The following is a 22,817-nucleotide window of genomic DNA, read 5'->3' on the forward strand; positions in this document are numbered from 1 at the left end:
AATATACATTTAAAAATATACTTTAAATGTATATTTAAGTCTATTGTGCCAGTCATTTATGTCACATACTTACTAAGCTGCTGAAATTTTCACAGAGCTTGTGTTGCCGCCATCACCAATGTAATGGCACTTTAATTTGCTGTAACATTTTACTGTTTGCTAAGGAAGCAAGGACCGTGCAATAATTTTCTGTCAGCCCTCTGCATCAGGTTTTGAACTGCTGATCTTGCTTCTGCAGCATGGAAGGAAATCTTCTGCAAGTGTTGAAGATAGAAACATAGAATAGTTAGGGCTGGAAATAATTAAGTTCTTACAAGTTTCACTGTGGCAGTGGCTCAGTAAAGACGAAAAAACCCAAATCTGTGCCCTACTGAGTAGAAAGCTGTTATATATTCTCCTTGGCAGCAATCAACATATACATACCTCCAGGCTAAGCACAGCAGGTGCTGTCTCCTGACCAGAAGAGATGTCAGAAATATATGTCATGGGAGAGAAACTGAAATTATTTTGGTTAAGGGGTATAAGAGAAGTAGGATTCAAGTCTGTAGGAAATCTTGTTTCATTGCATCTCTTGGTCACAGAACAACTCATTACATATTTTTTATCATTTTAACATTCATACTTCTGGTTTTGAGCAGTGTAATTACTGAATTCACCAAATACGCAGTTTTAGAGATAAGATGCCTCTGAGAGGAGAATGAGTGGGAAATTGAGAGCTTTTTTTCATTATGCTTAATGCAGCTAAAACCTTTTTTGCTTCATACTTTACCTTTAGAATTATTAGCTATGAAACATTTCTTGGTTTTGTTCTCTGACACCAGGCTGACTTGCAGATTCAGAAATCTTTTTCTCTGATCTTTGAACAGATTAGCATTAGTGCTCACTGATACACAGTGCGCATGTTACTCCAGAAGATCATTTAAAAAAAATTAGATTTCAGTCACACTGAATTCAAATATTTAGCTATTAGTATTGAGAGCTAGTAATTTATTTTCTTATTTTCATTAATATTAATATGTTTAATTACTGTATTGTGACAAAAGGATTTGAGTACTATAAATAATTTCTAAAATCAAAATATAAAATTAGTTTAGAAGTCTTGCTTTTATAAAGCCTGGGGTGGCCTTTGGCATCAAACTAACAAAGTGTTCTAAAGAGCAAAGAAGAGTGGAAAACAAAAATCAAATAATGCACCTTCCGCAGGCTGAGTGAGTGCATAAATAATGCACCTTCCCCAGCCTTTCCGAGTGCTGTAAAGTTGTTAAATGTAGCTTCTGAAAGGCAGTCAGAGATACAGGTTCCCAGTGTGGGTAGACACGACTGCCACTGGCCTGCTCTTGTCCTCCTTGAGTCACCGATGTGCCAGACAGCTCAGCAAATGGCTTGTGGTAGGGCATGGGACAGAGAAAAACTGATATTACACTAAATAAGAATTAGGTTTTATAAAAATAAGAGTACTTTGAATGAAGCCAGAAGAAATAGAACAAAGAAGATGACCTAGGAGCAAAACCAAAGGTAAATGATTTGGCAGGATAAAGGCAGTCAAACTTGAGCATTACAAAGTGGAAGGAAAGATACACTGGGAAGATTAGTTTTAATAGTAGCATGTGTTGCTTTCTCAGTAGCAATCACTGCAGAGAGCTGGAGATATGTTAGACAACTCAGGAAAGCATTTATTCAATATAAAATAAGAAATAAACACTTCAGAGGTAACAAGTATGGAACAGGCTAGACAATAGCTTCAAAAATATGAATAGGTAAATATGAATAGGTAGACATTTTAGAGAAATGTTTTGACACACAGGCTAGATATTTTACAAAGTAATTAGTTGATTAAGTCAGTCCATTTTGCAGATGAAATACTTCCAAGGAAGGTATAACTGGAGAACTGCAATATGGTCAACAAAAGTTGACCATCTGTGTATAAAGTTCCACTTAATCTTTCAAATACTACTAAAAAAAGAACTTGCACGGTAATAGAATTATTAAAAATAATTTAATAAAAGGAAACATATTTTGCTTCAATTACTGTTGAATTCATCATCACATTGTATTTAAAGAGGTTAATAAAATTCCAAAGAACAGTCGACAAATATTTCCTGGGGCTAAGAGGGATACATTTCTTTGTGTTTAAGGGCATAAGCTTAGAAAAGGTTGAAGACAAAGCTGATCACTAAGAAAATCCAAATATTTTTCTCTTCAGTCTCCTACTTGCTGCTCTTAAACAAGATATTGGAGTAGGTAAATAGGCAGTATGCATGCCATCTGCAGTACACCGCAAAATCCTGATCTTGGGATCCTTGCACATGCCAACAGCCCTCATCTGCTAGCCTTTTACGTTAGTGGATTCCCTTAAATACAACACAGCCTTAATTTGAAAGGAAACTGGTGTGCATTGACAGGAGAGGCAGATAAGAAAAGGCAGTAAAAAGGAGTTATCATTCAGGTCTCATCTCAAATCAGGACATAGCTGGAGAGTGGCACATAATGTCAGCGTAGTCATGAAATAAGGAAATTCTTACATCTGATCTAGTTGCTGCAACACTTGTCTTCATAACACCTGTTACACGCTCAGCTCTTGCTAGCCCTCTCTCTGTAGTTATGGTTTAAACTGCACAAGCAAGCCTTTGCAATGTCATGGCATGGAGAGGTGTGTGATATGGTCATGCCACCAGTGCGGAGGTGGGAAGGACTGTTAGTGAAATTGTGGCGCAGCGACCACACCAAGTACTGCTCTCTTCCAGAAGGCTGGGCACAGCTCTACTGCTGCTTCCAGAGCTGGCTGAGCATCTCTTCACAATCCTGCACCACGTGGCATGCATATGAACTTTCTGATCTAGACTGCCAGCCTATTTTTTGTCATGAAATGTTTTACCCAAATTTGGGAGCTATGTAGAAGTGAATATAATTAACAAAATGTTCTTGAGCTCTGTTGTGGGCTTTTGCTTTTTATTCCATTTGGTTTCTGAAGCCTCTAGGATTAATCTTCAGTCTGAATGAGTCAGGCAATCCGTTTACATTCCACTAGCAGTGCACTGTCTTTTCAGTAACTCAAATATAACTCATCTTAATACAGTTAATGATACTTGTAATCGTATTTTCTGGGGCTGAGCTATATTTAATAGAGTTGAAACGTCATGCAACATGTAAATTATAAAACACCCTTTATATCTTTTCCTAGTTTCTTGACTCCTGATTACTATGTTCTTCTTTTTCTGTCTGTTTTACATGCTTCATGTAGACAGAGGGAGGTGGTAGGACTTGATATTAAAGGTTATTAAGTATGTAATGTTGAAACCCATCAACATTATTTTAGGAACACTAATAATCTAAGCATAAAGGTAGTTGTGAAGTCTAATTAAAAATGTGTGTTGTGTAAATGGGCAGTGGATGGAGAGACGGGAAGGAAATGGGGGTGTGTCTGAATGCTATGCTCGCTGGGGTAGAACTGTAGTATTCATTGGCTTCATAGAGGAGAAGAGAGATAGGAACCAATACTGAGAATCTGGTAGGCTACATTATAAAAATATCTGGAATATGGACAGAGCATTTGAAATGTGGTTTTGTGTGAAACTCCTCCTCTTATGTTTTATTCCTCCTTGTGCTTCATTCATTTAGAAGCGGAAATCTCTCTAGCATAGGGCAAGTGACAGCCAAGAGCTTTTATCATAGGTTTTATTATCAGATAGTGGTGATGAATTTATTGGACTCTATGCATAAAAGGAAATACTTCAAATATATACATAGAGAATAATACTGGTCTGAAATAAGAGCAAAAATAAAAAAGTAAAAGGAGAGCATGATCAGATGTTGCAGAATAAAAAAGCCAGCAAATCATTCCTGTTGCTCTCAGAAACTGCTGAAGATGAATTTATTTGGGCTCTTCAGAATTCATTCTGCTCCAGTGGAATCCAGTTTAAATTATATTACAGAAATTCAAAGATGCTGTTTCTTGACCACTACTGTTTTCATGGTCAGTACAAAAACCAAAGGACGATACCTGCTTTCAGAAAGCCCTGTCTACATTTCAGGCTGAATACCATGATTGTTTTATTTCTTTAAAGTTTTAGTGTGCTGAAGAAAGTCTGCGGTCAAAAAAGAACAAATTTCCATAGGGGTCTCTGAAGAGGTGCACTGCTTCTTTTAAGCAGATGGGTAGATAGTTTTGGGAAGTCTTGACAAGCTGAGACAAACTCACAGCCTTAGAGCAGCCTCTCAGCATCAGGTTAGATAAAAGGGACTGGAGATGGTTGCAGGCAGGATCCCTTCTAGAAAGATTACAGAGGTTTGGCAGTTTGTGCGTCCATAACTACTGTGATTGGCTTCCACCCTCTCCAGAGGCAAACATCGCCAAGATGTTTAAAGTGTTCTTGTGTGTTCTTCCTTTTCTCCTACAAATTGCAACTGAACACACAGATAACCTAGTCCAAGTCTTTGTTTCTGAAGGAGCTCGTGCAACTGCTCATTGAAGAATGTGACTAAAGAAGAAAATGTGTTTCAAAATCAGATGTGGAAGACCTGGTTCAAGGTTTAGGTTCAGGTCAGACACTTGAATCTTTGCCTTACATACCAGATACAGATTTTGTGATCATCTAGCTATTTTTGTTTTATATTGGTTTTAAGTGTGCTTGTGTGCTTAATGGACTTTCCCCCCAAAAATTATTTCCTATCAAAGTTCTTTATTTTACTTCATTCCTTCCCAGAAGAAAGCAGCCCCTTGGAGAATGTATGATAATGGTGTAATGCTGAAGCAAAGTTCTGGCAGGATTTCATGGATTACTTTTATAATGCTTCTCCTTGATTTTCCCATTATAGGTTTAACAAAGGCAAGATTATCTTAAACTGTGTCAGTCCCGTTCAAATCCAGTTGGTTGTTTTCATGATGAAAATTAACATTTTTAAGTGCTTTGCTGGATCAGGGCCCAGATGGTTGTTACCTCTTTTAAATGAGCATTTTAAAGCTTCCTTGATCAGTATAATAAGAGAATTATACCAATAATTATTAATGAATAGTATTACTCTGTAAATTCCCCTCTGAATCTAACTGCGGATAGGAATTAGAACCTCTGTTCCAGTATTTCATAAATGTGCCTTAGCAATCTTAATGAAATTTATTTACTTACTTGCCTACTGATAATGCATTTATGACTATTTTTTAGTAGAGATACTTCTTTTGGGATTTGGAGGTGGACTGTGATTAGATAATGAATCTCCAAAACAGCCATTGTTGAGGAAAACAAGCCAGTCTGACTTGAGTATTAAAAATTAGCCTTTAAAAGGTGAAATTTCTTCCTTTTCAAATCTAGGAAAAGACTGAGAAGCTAGGAACCTTACTAAGGATCTTGGAGTTTGGTCTTTGTGTCATTAAAAAGAAGAATTTGAGAATGACTTCAGTAAGTGCCAAAGCGAAGGCTGGGTCATTCTAACAAGCTTTTCCTACTTTTGTGTGAGCATTTCTACAGCTCTTAGAGGTGAATATTGAAGGTAAAGTGTAGCTGAACCCCTTGACCCTTCCTGGTGACTTATGCATTGTTGATTCTTTCATCTCCATTGTGATGAACATGCAGGGAAGGATTCCAGTGAAGATAATGTGGGTGTCCGTTTCTGTCAGTGGCTCTGTAGCAGAATTGGAGTCTGGAGGTTAAACCCCCCCCACTTTTTAAAATCCTGACCACAGTTCAGAAGCTCGCATAGGACATTTAAATGTCACTAATTTGTGCTCCATATTTTGTGCAGCACAGCAGCAGTTTTGGGTTTTATGCAGAAATGAGAGGAAAACTCTATTAAGAGACATCCAGCAAGTTCAGCGCTCCTATCGCAAAAGATTGCTAGCTTTTTAAGAGGTGATAATGTATCATATACCTTGGTAAGATCATAATTAAATTGTCCAGAATATTCCTGTACTCCTTTGTTGTCAGGTTATCTAAGGACATTAATCAGTCTGATAGGGATGAAACCTTTTACATGCTTTTTGGCAGAAAGCACACTGAAAACAGGGTGAAGAGATGGAATATGGCCAATTCCACTCTCAAGTTCAAGACTAACTTTATCCTTTCCTCTTTAGAGAGCACTAAATACATTTATATTTCATTCTTTAATAAATAGATTCTGTTCTTATTTTAAAAGTTGTATGCCTGCAGTTGTCTTATTTTAGATCATCCTGATGCTTGAACAGACTAATACTTTTGGTGTGAAATTTGGTGAAGCTTCTGGTTAGTGAAAATGCTACAGTACAGGTGGGCTCTATCAATCACAATTAGTTAGATCTTAAATGACAAATGGTGTATTTGTAATTGTATTTTAGGATATGATCACAGATTCATTATTTGTCAGTACCCTTACCTTCTGCTGCTGTTGTAAGCAAAAGCTCTGTGTACAGAACAGAATCATAGAATCATAGTTCTAACTAGCTTAGCCCTAACTTCCATAGTTAGGGCTGGAAAGGACCTTAAGATCATCCAGTTCCAACCCCCCTGCCATGGGCAGGGACACCTCACACTAAAACCATGTCACCCAAGGCTATGTCCAAGCTGGCCTTGAACACTGCCACGGATGGAGCATTCACAACCTCCCTGGGCAACCCATTCCAGTGCCTCACCACCCTAACAGGAAAGAATTTCCTCCTTATATCCAATCTAAACTTCTTCTGTTTAAATTTTAACCCGTTACCCCTTGTCCTATCACTACAGTCCCTAATGAAGAGTCCCTCCCCAGCATCCCCATAGGCCCCCTTCAGATACTGGATGGCTGCTATGAAGTCTCCACGCAGCCTTCTCTTCTCCAGGCTGAACAGCCCCAGCTTTCTCAGCCTATCTTCCTAAGAGAGGTGCTCCAGTCCCCTGATCATCCTCATGGCCCTCCTTTGGAATTGTTCCAACAGTTCCATGTCCTTTTTATGTTGAGGACACCAGAACTGAACACAATACTCCAGGTGAGGTCTCACGAGAACAGAGTAGAGGGACAGGATCATCTCCTTTGACCTGTTCTATTGGTTTTTGTAAACCCCAAAATTATAGCCCCCAACCATACAATTAAGCTAGCAAATAAGAATAGTATCTTCTCACATTCCTCGCAAGGGAAAATCCTCACCTGAGATAACTAGAAGGCTTGGATATTTGGTATTTTGATACAGATGTACGTTTTAATAATGTTGCTGCTTTATCTTCACAGACACATTATGGTGTGTTACTGTAGATATCCATTAAGCTATTCACCACGGCTTCCTTTCATTCAAAACATGCTGAGCATTTTTCTGTCAAAGAACTAGTCTCGGCTGCCTGTTAATACTTTATCTGTGAGCTGTATAAATAAAGAGAAACTTAACATGAGCCGGCTTCAGTGTGCACTCGCAGCCCAGAAAGCCAGCCGTATCCTGGGCTGCATCAAAAGCAGCGTGACCAGCAGGTCGAAGGAGGTGATCCTGCCCCTCTCCTCTGCTCTTGTGAGACCTCACCTGGAGTATTGTGTGCAGTTCTGGTGTTCTCAACATAAAAAGGACATGGAACTGTTGGAACAAGTGCAGAGGAGGGCCACAAGGATGATCAGGGGACTGGAGCACCTCCTGTATGAAGATAGGCTGAGAAAGTTGGGGCTGTTCAGCCTGGAGAAGAGAAGGTTGCGTGGAGACCTCAGAGCAGCCTTCCAGTATCTGAAGGGGGCCTATAAGGATGCTGGGGACGGAGTCTTCATTAGGGATTGTAGTGATAGGACAAGGGGTAACGGGTTCAAACTTAAACAGGGGAAGTTTAGATTGGATATAAGGAGGGAATTCTTTCCTGTTAGGGTGGTGAGGCACTGGAATGGGTTGCCCAAGGAAGTCGTGAATGCTCCATGGCTAGCTGTGTTAAAGGTCAGCTTGGACAGAGCCTTGGACTACATGGTTTAGCATGAGGCGTCCCTGCCCATGGCAGGGGGGTTGGAACTGGATATCTTAAGGTCTTTTCCAACCCTAACTATTGTGTGATTCTGTGATTCCATGATTCTAAAGAGTAACTTCTATAAACTCAAAGGCCCAAACAGTTCATTTTCCGTTACTTGCCTGAGTAGTTAGATGGGTTGCTATAAAAAGGCACTGTTGCAGCTGCTTTTCTTTTTTTGCTTTCAGTTGCTTTATCCCGTAAAGCCCAGTATTTAGTCTCATATGGTGGTACAGCTCATATGGAACATTTCCTCTATTTGTCAAGGAGCTGTTGTTAGTTTGTGCAGACCTCAGTAGCTGAGAGAAGAGCTTTCTGGAAGCTTTCTTGAATTGGTCTTCACATGACCATATGCGCTGCATTGAAGGTGTGTGAGTGTCTCTGCAAGCAGTGGGAGAATGTTGCGGTCCTTCAGCCATCCCACCATCTGCCTGAAAAAATAAAAGCTTGGTCCTGGAACTGTGGAAGAAAAAAGAATTAGCCAATGACTGGAAATACTTAATTTGCATAAAATTTCATTTTAAAAAACAACAACAAAATATCTGTGAAATGGTTACCTTAATTCTTTTGCATTAAAAAGTTGGTGAACATTTACATTTGTGTACATAAGATGGATATGTGATACTGTGTTATTCAGAAACTTTTCTGTTTGTACTATTAAAATCAAGTAATCTGTGCAACTTTAGTCTTTTAGCCAAAAAGTCTTGTTCTGTCAGAAATAGACCACACCCATTCAGAAGTTTCCTTCATTTTTTATTTACATACTTAGTGTTTATTCATTTGAAAACAATATTCCTGCCTTATATCCCTTACATGACACATTTCACTTTGGGTCTTGAAATCGAGCTCATACTTCCTCAAAGATGAATGGGTTTTGTCCTAGCTGGGAATTTGGTTTTAGTTATATTGCTTTTATTTCTTTTAAAACAAGCTAAACAACTGGGATTAACCTATGCCGTGTTCCCAACCTTCATGTTTTGTAATTCATATCATACATTGCATTTCTCACAAAGCACTGCCTACTATTCAGAGATTTTAGACATTAGTCTATTCGTTCAGGTTCCAGTGTTACTCAATGATCTGCCTTTTGCTGAGAAAAAGAACACATAAAGCCCCCAAAGTTTGTGCAGGATTGCCATTTAGGGAGGAGGTAGTAATTCTAAAAGTCATGTAAACCTATCAATGGTATAGGCTAGAAAGAAAGAGTTAAAGGAAAAAGTGCTTCTCATTCCTAATTTTGAGGAACTGACAATCCTGCTTTGGCTTAGTTTTGGGTTTTTCCTCAGAGTGGTGAAATTAATTGATTTCCCACAAATCCTCACTGATGAGTGAGTGTTTTCCACTTCCATTACTTGCTAGGCTCTTGCCCCTACAATTATGATGCATATTTAGAACTGCTCATTTTTATATTGTCTGTGTGTTTTTGCAGTTAGTAATTTCTCACTGTGAGTTAAGGAGAAGGTGGAGGATTAAAAACGTCATAGGTCTTGGACCTGGGAATGCATAGTGCTGAAAGGGAAGAGCCTTCTTAGGAGAACCTGAATGTCTGATTTGGTTTTTATTTGAGGAACACAGATGTTCGCAAGCTAAAAATCGCTGCTTTTGTCATTTGTATTGGTAGGTCTATTTTCCCTCTGGTAAGGTAGGACTAATGTGTGTGTGTGTGTGTGTGTGTGTGTGTGTGTGGTGGAGCATCAGTTGATTCAGAGAACTGTGAACACATGAAGATGACAAAGTCAAAAGCTATGCCCTGGCAAAGAGGAGAGAGGGCTGTGCGCTGGTGGTGAGTCACAGAGGATGATTGTCACTGACAGTGAAGGCTGTTGATGGCAGGGAAGTAGGAGTCTTTCCTTTTATTTCATGTCACTTTTGCTTCTTGACTGGCAAGCTACTGATCTGAGTTGACCTGCATTTGAAAACACTGGGTGGTACTGACTGGCAAGTATGTTTGACATGAAGATGAAGATTAAATACTGGCCTCCCACCTCAGTTTTCCTGTGATTTGCATGCAGCCAAATGCTATCCCATGCTGTTTATCAGGGAACACACTGACATTTTCTTCATTCAAAAGTGTAGTGTGGCATGCAGAGCTAGGAGGGAATGGAGTAAAAACAAGCAAGCAAATAATGTATTTCTTCTAGCATTCAGTGGGTTGTTATGGGAGAAGGTACCCTCATTTTCTCCATTGGTGCAACAGGAAGGGCAGCAGTCCACTCTGAGAAGCAGCTATGCAATATGCCCTCTCCGAGCAGTTTGCAGACCGAGTAGAAAACAGATAAAAATCCAAATGTTCAGATTAAAAAGTGAGCAGGAGAAAAATTCCTCTGAATATTGGGTACTTTGTTACTGGTGTTAATTTGCTGCAGGCAATGTAAGTTGGTACCTTTGTGGTTTGGCATCTAAAATACTTTTTCCAGGTCACCAGGTTATTTATTACCTGTGGACATACAATGTCGCAGAATTGGGACCAGGGTCTCTGGAGCTGGCTGGGTAGACTTCAGCAGAGTGGGCTGCTGAAGGAGAAGCACAGCAGGCACTGCCAGCCTGTCCCTTCTGGCACATGCTATGCTCCAGAGCACTTTACAGATAGGAAACACTACCACAGTTGTATGAAAACAGGAGGCAAAAAAGATAACTCTCAGGTAATGCTGCTGCCTCAAATCCTTGCTCCTCACATTAGCCTTGACCACCCTGTTGGCTCTCAGTCCATTGAGCTGCATCCAGGCTGCCATTGAGTGTCTCCCGTTTTTCAACTCCACCCAGTTTTACTGTACCCGCTCCCCCATGTTTGTGTGCCTTGGCTTGTCCTTGCCTGCTCATTGGCCTTCCTCTTGCTGTTCTGCTGATGTCCTTGACGTTTTTGGTTGGTGTTCCAACTCTGCACTCTTTCCACAGCTTCTGTTCCCATAGCTCTAGACCATGCCACACACTTCTGTATTTCTTCTTATTGCTCCCTATCTCCTTCCAGTCTTCCTGGAAATTCTCATTATTTTTCATTCTTGCTCACAGCAGATGTCAGGCTCCTGAAAGCACCAACAGGCTGTGTGGATCCTTCCCCTTCCGTGGAGTTGCCTTCCAGTGTTCAGCTCCAAATGGTGCAGCTGTATAGCCTGGGATTAGATTTGTAGGGAAGCTGTGAGAAGCCTCTTGCCCTTTTCTAGGATCTGTTTTAGTCTGACCTTGCCTGGGACCTTGCCTGTGCTGTGTTTCAGCTGCAGTTGTGTCTGGCTGAGCACACTGCTGTCTCTATCCCTGCCCTGCCCCCTTCCCATCTTGGCAGGACCTCAGACCTGCCCTGTCACAATAACCTTGTCCAGTGCTCCCGATCCGTGGCTGCCGTGGTTGCAATCAGCCCAGCCCCACACTGTGTGTTCAGGAGCCACGAGCTTGTCCTCTGGGGCGAGGGGCTGTCTGTGGCCCCCAGCTGTCTGTGCCCCTGCCCTCACCTAACAACACCCTCCTGCCCAGCCCTTTTCAGAGCAACGCCATCAGCATCTTTGAATGCAGCAGTTTGTCTCTAGTTTGTATGGTAAACAGCTTGTAGTTAAAGCATTTCAGTCAACTGGAAACATTCATTGGCTAGAACTGCACACTTGAAGAGCTGGCAGCCCTGAACTTGTTGCTATGCTCTGCACAGGCACTGACCTTGAATTTCTGCTCACAGTAATGGATATTCGGCTTTTTCTACTTTTCACCAAAACACATAACTCAGTTGACTCCTGTGAGGTTCCTTGAATTTCTGGATGCCTCTTTGGATGAGGATATCAGAAGGGGCAACCCAACAGGGTGTTGCTACTGGGTCAAATATAAGAGCCTGCTTTGTTTATCCAGTGGTGTAAGTTGTTAGTGTGATGAATGAGGACCAATAAACTGAATGAAGAGAGTTCTGAACTAATGATGGATAGAAAAATCAATTCAGAGGTCAGAAACATCATAGAGGAAACAAGCACGCTAGAGTGCAAAAACAGCAGTAATGAAGATGCAGAAACAGATAATATAAAAGAGTTTTTGCTGAGCACAGGAGCTCAAAATGCATGTAGAAATTCAGTCTGTAGTGGTCTTGGGCTTTTGGACTAAGGAGAATAATGTGATCAGAAAACCAGGTGAACAAAAGACCTGTAGAACAGCATTTTCCCATCAGTATTACAGACAGTCTGTAGAGGGATATACTGCAGCAAGTCATGCTGCACTTCATGCTGGTTTTGGAGCAGCAGTGATTTGAAATAAATCACTCTGTAAGTGTGGGAAAGTATTTGGAGGGAAGTTTTGTCTGTTATCTTGAATATAGCCTTTGTGCTGTTTAAAACCAAAGGCCTAGGAGAGCATAAACATAGTACTGTCTCCAGCTCTGTGTGTGTGGCTAGCTTTTAAAAGTCAAGTGATGTTTTGAGTAATAACTGCCTCATATTGAGGACCTCCACAGAAGGCTAAGAAAGGCTAGAAAGGCTTAGATTTCATATAAAACATGTGAACATAAAGAGTGGCATTCTTCTCAGTATATACAGAATCTCTTTTACACCTGAAATATGGCAGATATATATAGTAGTCTGTAGTCTATCATAATAACTACTGGTTTTATATAATTTTTTATATTATAACTGTATAATATGTAGAATGATATTTAAGCCTGTACTATATAATAAGATGCAGTATAATATATGTAGTAGGGACAACTATATTGGCATACAATCTATATAATTGTATTAAATATTTGGATTGTTTCAGAACAATTATTAAAGCATTTTCATATAATGATTTGTTATCTTTGATATTTCAGAACACTGACTGAAACAGGAAAGCAGAACAAGCATTTGTTTGATTGGGGAACATGTTTAAGTATTGGTAGCAAAGTGGTCCATAGAAAAACTAAATCACATTTTCGGCTTAAATGACTGAACTGGCACCATATGGCAGCATCATATGACTCCTCAATAGGAACTTTGGGCTGGCACAAACTGTATTTCTGAAACCCCAGGTTCTATTAGATGTCTGCTGTAAGATTCCCACTCTCCTGTGCCTTCTGGTACTGTTGATTAGTGTTGTACTGAATAGCCACAGTCATCAACCAGAGACCCCTTTGAAAAAATAAACTAAAAAGTTTGTTCCTGTCCTAGTGAGAATTACTTGTAAGTACTTATGAGTGGAAGTATAACATAAAAGGCAAAGACAGATGGGGAACTGAAAAGAAACAGTGAAAGAAAATCAGCCATGAGGATATATGGTCCCAGTTTTCCTGAGCAGCCTACGTGCTGCCAATTTTTTTTTAATTGTGATAGCAAAGAGTATTTAAGAAAGGATTTGAAGGAGGGCAATGCAGTGAGTTTGCAGGTGTTGCAGAGAGTTCTTCCAAAGCTTGAAGTGTAATGGGAGGAAACATTGAAGTGCTTGACTGAAAATTTAACAAGGGGCTAATGAAAAATAAGTTAAAGACTAATTGTAAGTTGGCTGTTCAGAACCAAGTGAGAATACTAATGAGAGCAGTCCATGGAAGGGAACATGAGGTTTCTTGTCTTTGAGATGCCAAGGGAGGGAGCAGCAGGATGCGAGGGGAGAGGTCACACAATCGGAGTGATGCACCAGAAGAATGGTGTTTGCAGTAGCACTCGGATTAGATGCTGTGTTTGTCCAGGCAGGGGGCAAAATTTTGTATTAATCTATTCCCAAGATAATGAGGATCCAGACAAGGGTTTTAATTAAGTGCATAATAAAATATTGCGTATGAGCAATATTGTGCAGAAAGATTCTGCAAAACTTGGCCTGGATTTGATGACCTAAGGATGATGTGTGGTGGAGATAACATTCAGACAACTGTCTTAAATTTGGGGCGAGATGGTGTCACTGTACACAGTGATTTAGGAAGTTTCTGGCAGCATGGGGAGGGTTAATACAATCCCAAATTTGCCTATGTTGAGTTTAATCTGATGCCTGAATTTACAGTATCAGAAATACCAGCTGAGATACCAATTTGAAAAGAGGTGGTCTTACTGGAGTGGAGGTGTAGCATACAAAGAGGAGATGGCAGCTGACACTGTGTTTGTAGGTGAGATTGTAGCAGAGTAAAGTGTTAAGAGGAAAGAAGACCAAGTAATTCTCCGCAGAGCATAGAAAAAAGCATGAAGTTGTTCCTCTGAATGACATCCAGAGCAAAGTTGGAGAGGGAGCCAAAAGTTCAGAGGTAAAAACTAACCACGAAAAAATGTTGGCATGTCAGGAAGAATGAAAAATAAGCCTTGCTCCTGAGGTCTGGATAACTACAAATGCTAAAAGATTTCAAGAGCTTCTATGTTAGAGTGCAAAAGGCAAAAGCCAGGAGGAAAGGAAGAGAGGAACTTCATGTGGTAGTTTTAAAGCTATGTAGTGTTGAAAGGCAGCAGGAAGATGTAATGGTGGCTGCAAAAGCAAGTGAGGCTAAGAGAAACACTAGGGAGTTTTTTTCTTTGTGAAAGTATAAAAACAGTGATAATGGGAAGAGAATGAAAGCAGGCAGGGGAAATGAGTTTCTGAAGGAAATAAGGAAACTATGTAAGACAGCTGTGGCTCTATGGAAGGTGGAACATATAGCAGTACCGAGCACAAGCGCTCTCTGTGCCTCAAGGATGGAGTAGGGAAAGTGAAGGAAATAAAAATCAAGTTGGGTTGACAGATTTCTGTTGGAGAAATAGACATGGAAAGAAAAGTAAGGATAGGAGAATTTAGAACTGCGGTCAAGAAAGTGACAGTCATTGTGGATGCGATAAATGGTAGAATAAGATTTTTCTACCTAGAAAATGTGAAGAACAGAATTTGTTGTGGAAGAATGCAGCTTTTGCTCAGTGTAAGAAGACGAGCAGAAGAGAAAGGTGCTGTTGGTGAGAAGTGGTGCTTAGGGACATGGTTTAGTGGTGAACTTGGTAGTGTTATTAAAGATGATCTTAAATGTCTTTTCCAACCTAAATGATTTTATGATTTTGTGAACCAAGGACAGGGTTAGACTACAGTGAGGGAGAGTAACAAAATAATAATAGAAAGAGGTGCATGAAACAGTGGGCTTGGATCAACTACTTAGAGAAATAAAATGAAGATCTGTAAGACAAGAAATGGCTGTGTTAAACAGCTTTGTGCTCTCGGAATATAGAGAATTTCTGCTGTATATTGATCTTGTGATTAAGACTGACAGTCCACTGTGTAGCTTATCTTAAAATCTTCCAGACCCATGAGCACTTTTACATTTCAAATTGAGTAAAAGGTTCCCAAGTCTGGAGTTTCTACTTTGAAGGGGTGATGTGCCAGGAAGGCTGAGAAGCTATGTATATTGTACTGAAACAGGTATTCATGATGAAGGGTAAATCTTAGTGCTTAAGCCTGTGAGCTTCCAATTTCTGCCTAGATGTAGTAAGAATGCGAATGTCTGGTATGATAGTTTATATTGGAAGTGTGGAACCAGAATAATAAAGCAAGGAGAGCAGGGCATTTTCATTACATGTTTTTCATCACTGGCAAATCAGTGAATGCTAAAAAATACAAATATATACACAAAGAAGGCTAATGTTCTATCAACATGGATTGTCAGATTTCCTTGGGATGTGTCTAACACAGTGAAATACATCACCAGTACATCAATGTGATGGAAATGCACCTCTAACAACACCCATATTTGTGTTTGCTGACACCAATAACTTCAACAAAGCACTAATTTTTCCCAGTTTCTAGACTTTACCCATACAAACAGTAAAACCCTTCTTATCTCTGTCGTCTTCCACAGAAAGTGGCACTAGTTTCTCTTTTTATTGTCTATGCTTCTTATGAAGTTCTGTAGTGGAAGGAAGATGTACTTTGTTCCTCAGTGCTTCTAGTCTTCCTTTGACTAGTTTATACAGTCAATGGAGATGGGAATGATTCAACTCACCCTTAAATACATTGAAAGAGTTGGACAGCCAAACAGGTTCTAACAGTCTTCTGACAGATGATGAGCACCTTCCTCGTGTGCAAGCATGCACTGCTAGCCATCCAAATTTATACGTCTTTATCTGGAGCTTAATCCCAACAAAGCAAGAAGTGGCAGATGTCCACTGTAGTGATAAGCATAGGATAAACTAGTCTGCAGTGCTTACAAGAGCATATTTTTCCCAGTAAACTTGCCCCTTATAACTGATTAAAGACCAGAGCAAGCTCATGGGGATTGCATGACCAGGGGCACAAATCTCATCTCTGTGAGGTTTCTTTCCATTCTAATCTGATTAATTAATCAGACAGCTTCGTAACATCATGTTTTCTGATATGGTTTGTAACTTCTAGCTTAATGCTTGCCAGAGATGATTGTGACCCAGCACTCAGGGTATAGTAATGGGTGAAGAATCTGATAACCTGAACTGCTGTTTCTGACATATCACAAAGTAGAGGTTAACTGCTGTTGTATTATGGCCTTGGTAACTGTTGAGAAAGGACATACCAACAAGGTATAAGGTAATTTCTTGGCGACACTCTTGTCAGCTCACTAACTGTATCTGTGTGCCTCAGCATGAGGGAAAACTATTAGATACTGTGTACACTGAAAAGGGATTGCTTTGGTGAGAGGCAAACCAAGCAAAATGTCTTCCTGATTTTCCTCTGAAAAAAGCCTCTATTCATTCTAGTTTCCAGACCGTATGCCAAATCCTGACTGCTCCAGACAATTTTCCATTAACTTACTTGGGAGGCACTGAATGCATACAATTGCAGGAGACTTGACAGTTTACCCCAGATTCAGATTTTCATCAGTATGTGGCATGTCTCTGTTCATGCTGCAATCCCATCAAGGATTTCTGTTCTGCCAGTTGTACGGTCTTTGATCCCAGGAAGAAATAAAACCCAGTAACAGTTCTGTATTTAGTGATGATGAGGTATTTTAGTGATAAAAACTCATACCCAAATTCCATCAAGGGTAAGGAATAATTCCATAGATTTCAGGAAACTACAGGTCTGTGTGGTTCCGATGCTGGTGACTATGCTGTTTGTCCACACCAGGGTAACCGAAGATTCTTGTTACTTTACCTTTAAATACTGCTTTGGAGTCTCACCTCAGTCACACCTCTAGCATTTTCCTTTTGTCTGCCTTCCCTCTCTCATGTTTTTCCTCTGAAATTGACAGTCATGATTTTCCTATGTGTGGAGGGAGAAGCATGTGGCAGTCAGAGGGTGGGACTGCCCAGCAGCTGCTGGAGACTGGTTGGTAAACTGTGATGAAGCTTGTTTAAATGACAGGGGTGCAAGAAAAGGGAGCGTACTGAAAAGATGCACAGATCTGTGGGAAGAAGTAGAAGCTTTGGGACCTATTCTAATTGATCTGGCAGATACAAGTTATGTGAGTTGTGCTAGACAAAAACGATGTGTACGTGCATCTCCAGATACGATGTAATGTATGCATTGTCATGAAAGGATTCAGGTGAGAGTGGTCTAGTTTACTGCTACGAACAAGGTGCAGGTGTATATGGGGCAAGGAATGTCTCTTGGGGTAGAAGGGGTAGAAGATACTTATATCTGCTCTTTGCTTCTGGAGGTTCACTGTGCTGTAAATGTGAGGTTAGGAAAGCATATTTGCTTCTCATGCTGCTTGGAGTTAAAAGGAGAAACAGGCTGCAAGGAATACCGACTTCAGATAAAAGGCTCAGATAATGCAGCATTTTTAGAAGGTCAAAGAAATGCAGGGTCCAGATTAAACACTCTGCAATATGTAAATGCCACGCCACATATGTTGGAGTTATGCTTGAGTGCTGCAGGGGGGAAGCCTGTGCCTGCATCCCCTTTTGGATGGAATATTATTTGTTGCAGTAAAGCAGTTGCCCAGCCCCGATTGTTTTAGTGATGAGCTGATCAATATCCCATTACTGGATGTAACGTTGCTGCAGGAAGTGCACAGAAGATTTTAATGCATGAATTATGCATGCTCTGCTCATTCTTTAGTCTCAGAGCAGAGTGACAGAGATTGTAAAGATGACTGGGGTAGTTTCTTGCATAAAGTGACTGCAGTGAAATGCTTCATATTTTCATGCACACAAGCAGCATCGAGTGGGACGGCCTATTTAAGAAGATATAAATCCCTGAGCTTACAGCACGGAATGCTTGATTTGAAAGCATTGCAGCCATGTACAGAGCTGTTTTTTCTGCTGCCTAAACTGCTTTCCACTGAAGGCTGGCTGAGGGATGCTAACGGCTGTGCTTTGCTCTGAGGTCACAGTTTGAAGCCTTTTTTCTAATTTGCTTTCTGCCGCAGGAGAGGATCTGTGAAGTTTATTGCTGTAACCGTCCCTGTAACATACTAACTTGGAATAGTTATTATGAACAAAAGGACAAGCTGGAATTCTCCACCTAAGGTAAAAAAAAAAGGGGGGCATTTTTTATTTGTGGATTTGAGCGCAGAAGAGGCAGTATGCTCAGGCAGGATTATGATGATGCAGTGTGGTTACATTGACTCAGATATCTGTGCCGGAATGCAGAGTCAGGATTCTCGGGTGGATACGGCTGCATGGATCCTACTAGTCTGATTGTTTTTAAATGGTTGTTTAAATGTTGCTGAGACTAAATGCTGTTATACTTCCTGAACCCTGCAGTTTGTTCAGGAGTCTGCATTTCTGATCAATTTTTAACTGCTATAGATGACTGCATTGTGGGGAGGGGCAGGACAGTCACCGAGATGATCAATATAATAACATGATCTATTTCATTAGCGGTCCTAACTGAATAATGACAATGAAATTCCATTGACTTTCTCCCCCACCGCCGCCCCCCTTCCCTCTATCTGCACATTTTCTGTAACATTTGCAGGCTACAGTAAAATGTGTGTCAGGAAAACAAGTCCCAGAATCTATTGCTTGGCTGTTCTGTAAATAACTAAGATGATCAAACTGTTACATTTTGGATAGAAGTCTGGGCTGTCATTCAGGGAATAGACAAGCCTGCCCTTATTGTCCTTCAGAAAACTATGTACTGTCAGAGATTTTACATACAAAGGTAATTATGGAATTTGCTGGAAAAAAAAGCAATAAAAAATTTAAAAGCATTCTACATTCTTTTCATTTGCACATTTGACAGTTTAGGGTATACTAAATTGTCTAATCACTGTAGGTGTACAGTGAAAATATAATCTTTTAAAAGAAGATAAGTAAAATTACATTTTTCTTGCCTGTTAAATTATTTACCACAATAAATGCTTAAAAATGCCTGTATCATTAATGTTTTGTGCATCTGTAGATTTTCGTATTTTGGAAAACACCATACAAATGCTTAGGTTCTGTGTTCATTAACTTGAAGATGTATCCATACTTTTCGAGATATACTGTCACAGAGTACTGAGAAATAGCTGGTTTAATAAACCTGAAAGCTGTTTGCTGTGTGAAGGAGTAAGGTGTTGCCAGTCAGTATTGCAGGCAGTCACAACAGAATACTACCATTCCTTGGGTAAATGCCTTTTTATTTTGAGTTTTCATCGTTATTTTCCATTCACATCTGGTAACACCTGATTTGGCCAGTTTCGGATCCCTGAGTCCTTATGCCACATTGCACAGAAACACGTACAGACCCCTGCCTCAATGAACAGTGTGTGTTTGGCTGTTAATTACCTAATAATCAGCTGGCAAATTGCTGTCCCAGAAATCAGGCTACGTTAATATTGCTCGCCTGAAAACATGACATTTTTGAGCTCACTGTTCCGCGTGGAAGCACGTGCCTTGTTGTACAGGTTAGCCCTGGCAGGCTGCATCCTACCTGCGGTGTGAAGGTGGGCATGCCCAGGGGTTTGTCCTTCCATCACCCTTCCTTCCCATGCTGGGGAAAGCTGACTGTCTCAGGGATAAGGACTACATTCAGCTGGTGGGGAGAGGTAGTGCTGGTTCCTGGGATCTTGCAGGCCTGCTGGGTGCTGAGTCACAGAGCAGGTCTGGGAGGAGCTCACCGGCCCTTGGCTGTAGCCACAACAGTTTTTGCAGCGAGATGAAGCCTATACATGTATAAGGAAGAGGAGCATTTAGAGAGGAGAAAGAGAGAGAGGGAGATGGTAAAAATCCTCCCTGCAAACACCGCATCTCATGTGTGGTGAGTGCAAGCACACTTTTGGGCATGTGGACTCCAGGCTGGGAAGCTGGGGGGATGGCAGTGACATCAGTGAAGAGTTCACATGGTAGTAACAGGAAAGATGTGTATGATAGCTGGCTGCTTGCAAATGTGCTAGTCATTCTGCATTTGCCATGGAAGATTGATTGTATTTTCTCTGCTTCTGCCATGAAATATCACCTGAAATGTATAATTTTGCAGATTGAGCAGGCTTTTGACCATGAAAACAGATATAAAAAAGAGAATAGCTAACAGCAGAAAAAAAATATCCTGAACTCCTCTCATTTGGTTAATTAGGGCATACCTAACATTGTGAATAACAGGAACTAAGTAAAATAGTGGAAACCCATTTCTGTGAGAGAGAATGACACATGTATACAGGGGAGGGTTGCACATTCAACTACTCATTTCAGAGCATATGTGATTTATAGAAATATGGCTCAGCTGTTTCAGTGCTTTCCTACTATTTCTAAGTGTATCAATGAATAAACTTTACTTCCATTCTTTGACAGTCGTAAATAAAAAGCATCACAGCTACACTCACAATGTTAATCTTATAACAACATCCTCATTTTCCCCCCATTGAAACTGAGGTATTTAAGTTACCTGTGTTAAATCAGGAAACAGATATAGTAATAAATGGTAAAGAGGTGGAAATACTAATTTTCTCCAGCAAATAACTGCTAGGATTTTCCAAGGTATTTGAGAAAGGTATCCAGGGTCTACTGAAATTCACTAGGGACTGTGATCTTTAGTCTCTTTGGCTGAGATTTTCAAAGGAGCATATATAAATATTTCAGTCACTACAGAGAAAACAGCTTGAATAAAAAGCTAGTAAAACAAAGGCAGCCCAGCAACTATGTGCTGTTAATACAGGTAATTAGAGGAAGAGCAGAATTTTTTGTTGTTCTTCTCCCCAATTTCCTCAGTAATTATATAATTTAAAATACCAAGAAATATTTCAGGATACTATACAGAGAAAAGGCTTAAGAAGGGAAGGTCTTGCAAGTATCTGATTAGTAAGGGATACTGTTCAAAAAACCCCAGGTTATTGTGGACAGAAGTCTTCATTAATAACCTGTTGGAATATTCTCTTGTTCTCGTTATAACATCAAAGATTAAATTACAGCTCTTGGTTTTCTCAAATTGCAACTTTGCAAATTGTAATCAGCCTGGGCTTAATTCTGGAAATTATCTTGTAATAAATACATTTGCAATCAGGGAATTGATGCCTTGTACCAGATCTTATTGATTTTGCTCTTGCTTTAGGCTGCAGAGCAGATCCATTCAGTACAGTTAATAACTGAAGGGGTGACTATTTAGGAACATAAGAAGCTTCAAGAGCTGATGCTTTGGGCATTGTGTGAACTCGAATGATCACAAATCAGTTCTCACTCCCTGTTGCAGTAAAATGACATTGTCAGACTTTTGAGTTATGCCTCTGGTAAATAAAAGGAAAGGTTTCTTCTGGTCTGTATTGGTTTTCATTTGTTACTGGAAAAGAAAGCAGAAATAATGCATATTAATAAGAGGAATTAATAACAGGAATTAACGTGTAATAAGTGATCATGCAGTTAGGATTGTACCAAAAGCAAAATAGTAGGTTAGCAATAAATAAATATCTTTGTGTATATCTTTGCTAATAGAAACATGCTTCTAAATTATTAATAACACAATAAAAAGTATTTCTTCCCATACCTCACTCTGTTATACACTATAACTAGTCATTTATTTATTTTTGCTTTTCCTACTGTGTTGGTAAAGTGATCACTGAGAACAATCAAATTACTTTTACAAATTACAATTACTGATTGACTACATCTTCAGACAGTTAAAATTGATAATTGCGTAGAATCCTTTTAAGCAAGTAACCTATGAATACTTCTATGCTTATTACCAAAAAAAATATGTCAGTATGTGTTTGTCTATATCTAATACCTGCTTACTCAACAAATCTGTTCCCTGGGTGCTAGCTTTTCAGCAGTAACTGAGAATAGCCACGTTTTCCTTCTCTTTGCATTGCCCTGTAAATAACAGTGAAGGGACGACGGAGGTGAGTTTGGTTAAACTCATTGCTCATTGATAGCACCAAAACTTCATTTGACTTAGCTGAGCAGCAAGAGAACTGAAACTCCTTTATCTCATTTGCTGAAGACATTATTCACAGTGCAGTGATATTTCAGTATGTTGGAAACAAGGTCTTTAATCTTTTAGGAGAAATTGGTAAGAGGAGCTCATGTCTTAGGTTTTCTACTGGTAGCATTTTTACTAAAAAAGAAAAAAAGAAAGGCTGGCACACTAAGGATTACTTTATAAAAATAATTATTCACCTGCCTCTTGAGCTGGAAGCTATAAATTCATTGATTAATGTAGGTCAGTGAAACTAGAGTTTTTCAGCTGAGCTTTTTGAGCTACATCTCTTTCCTCATTTTACAAATGGGTTTAGTGTCTTAAAGCTTGGATCTGGTACAGGTATTCCTGCTGCCTCCTACAGAAGTAATGCACAGGGGGCTTGTTAACTGATGGAACAGTGTGGCAGAAAATAAAACAGTCTTAGACAACAAAGTATACCCCTCAAGGTTTATTGTTTGAAGCAGGTAGACTACATTAAGATAATTGCAGATATCTGCAAACCTTTCACAATGGAGAGTTCAAACACAGGGTTTTCCTCCAGGTGCTAGAATCTGACCTGACCACAGTGTTTGTCTGTCTTCATCCCAGCAACTGATCTCCTACCCTGAATCCTTCTTCAAAGAGAATGGGAATGACGGACTTACACATAAGATGCAAGTCTCTTCCCACTGCACCCTGTTGCAGGATAAAATTATCCTCAGGCTG

At 39.9% G+C, this 22,817-nt stretch overlaps 1 protein-coding gene across 1 annotated transcript in view; it reads left to right on the forward strand.

Moving 5' to 3' along the window:
* The window catches only part of CNTN1 (contactin 1), a 246,688-nt gene that overhangs the window by 81,296 nt on the left and 142,575 nt on the right, over nt 1–22,817 (forward strand). The window contains exon 3 of the mRNA XM_062612293.1: nt 18,145–18,244. The gene's annotated coding sequence lies outside the window, so the exon portion shown is untranslated. The remainder of the gene's footprint in view (nt 1–18,144; nt 18,245–22,817) is intronic.

The sequence above is a fragment of the Pezoporus occidentalis genome, unplaced genomic scaffold (genome assembly GCF_034315485.1).
Source record: "Pezoporus occidentalis ecotype Australia unplaced genomic scaffold, CSIRO_AGI_Poc_V1 ctg100, whole genome shotgun sequence".
Classification (NCBI taxonomy): Eukaryota; Metazoa; Chordata; class Aves; order Psittaciformes; family Psittacidae; genus Pezoporus; species Pezoporus occidentalis.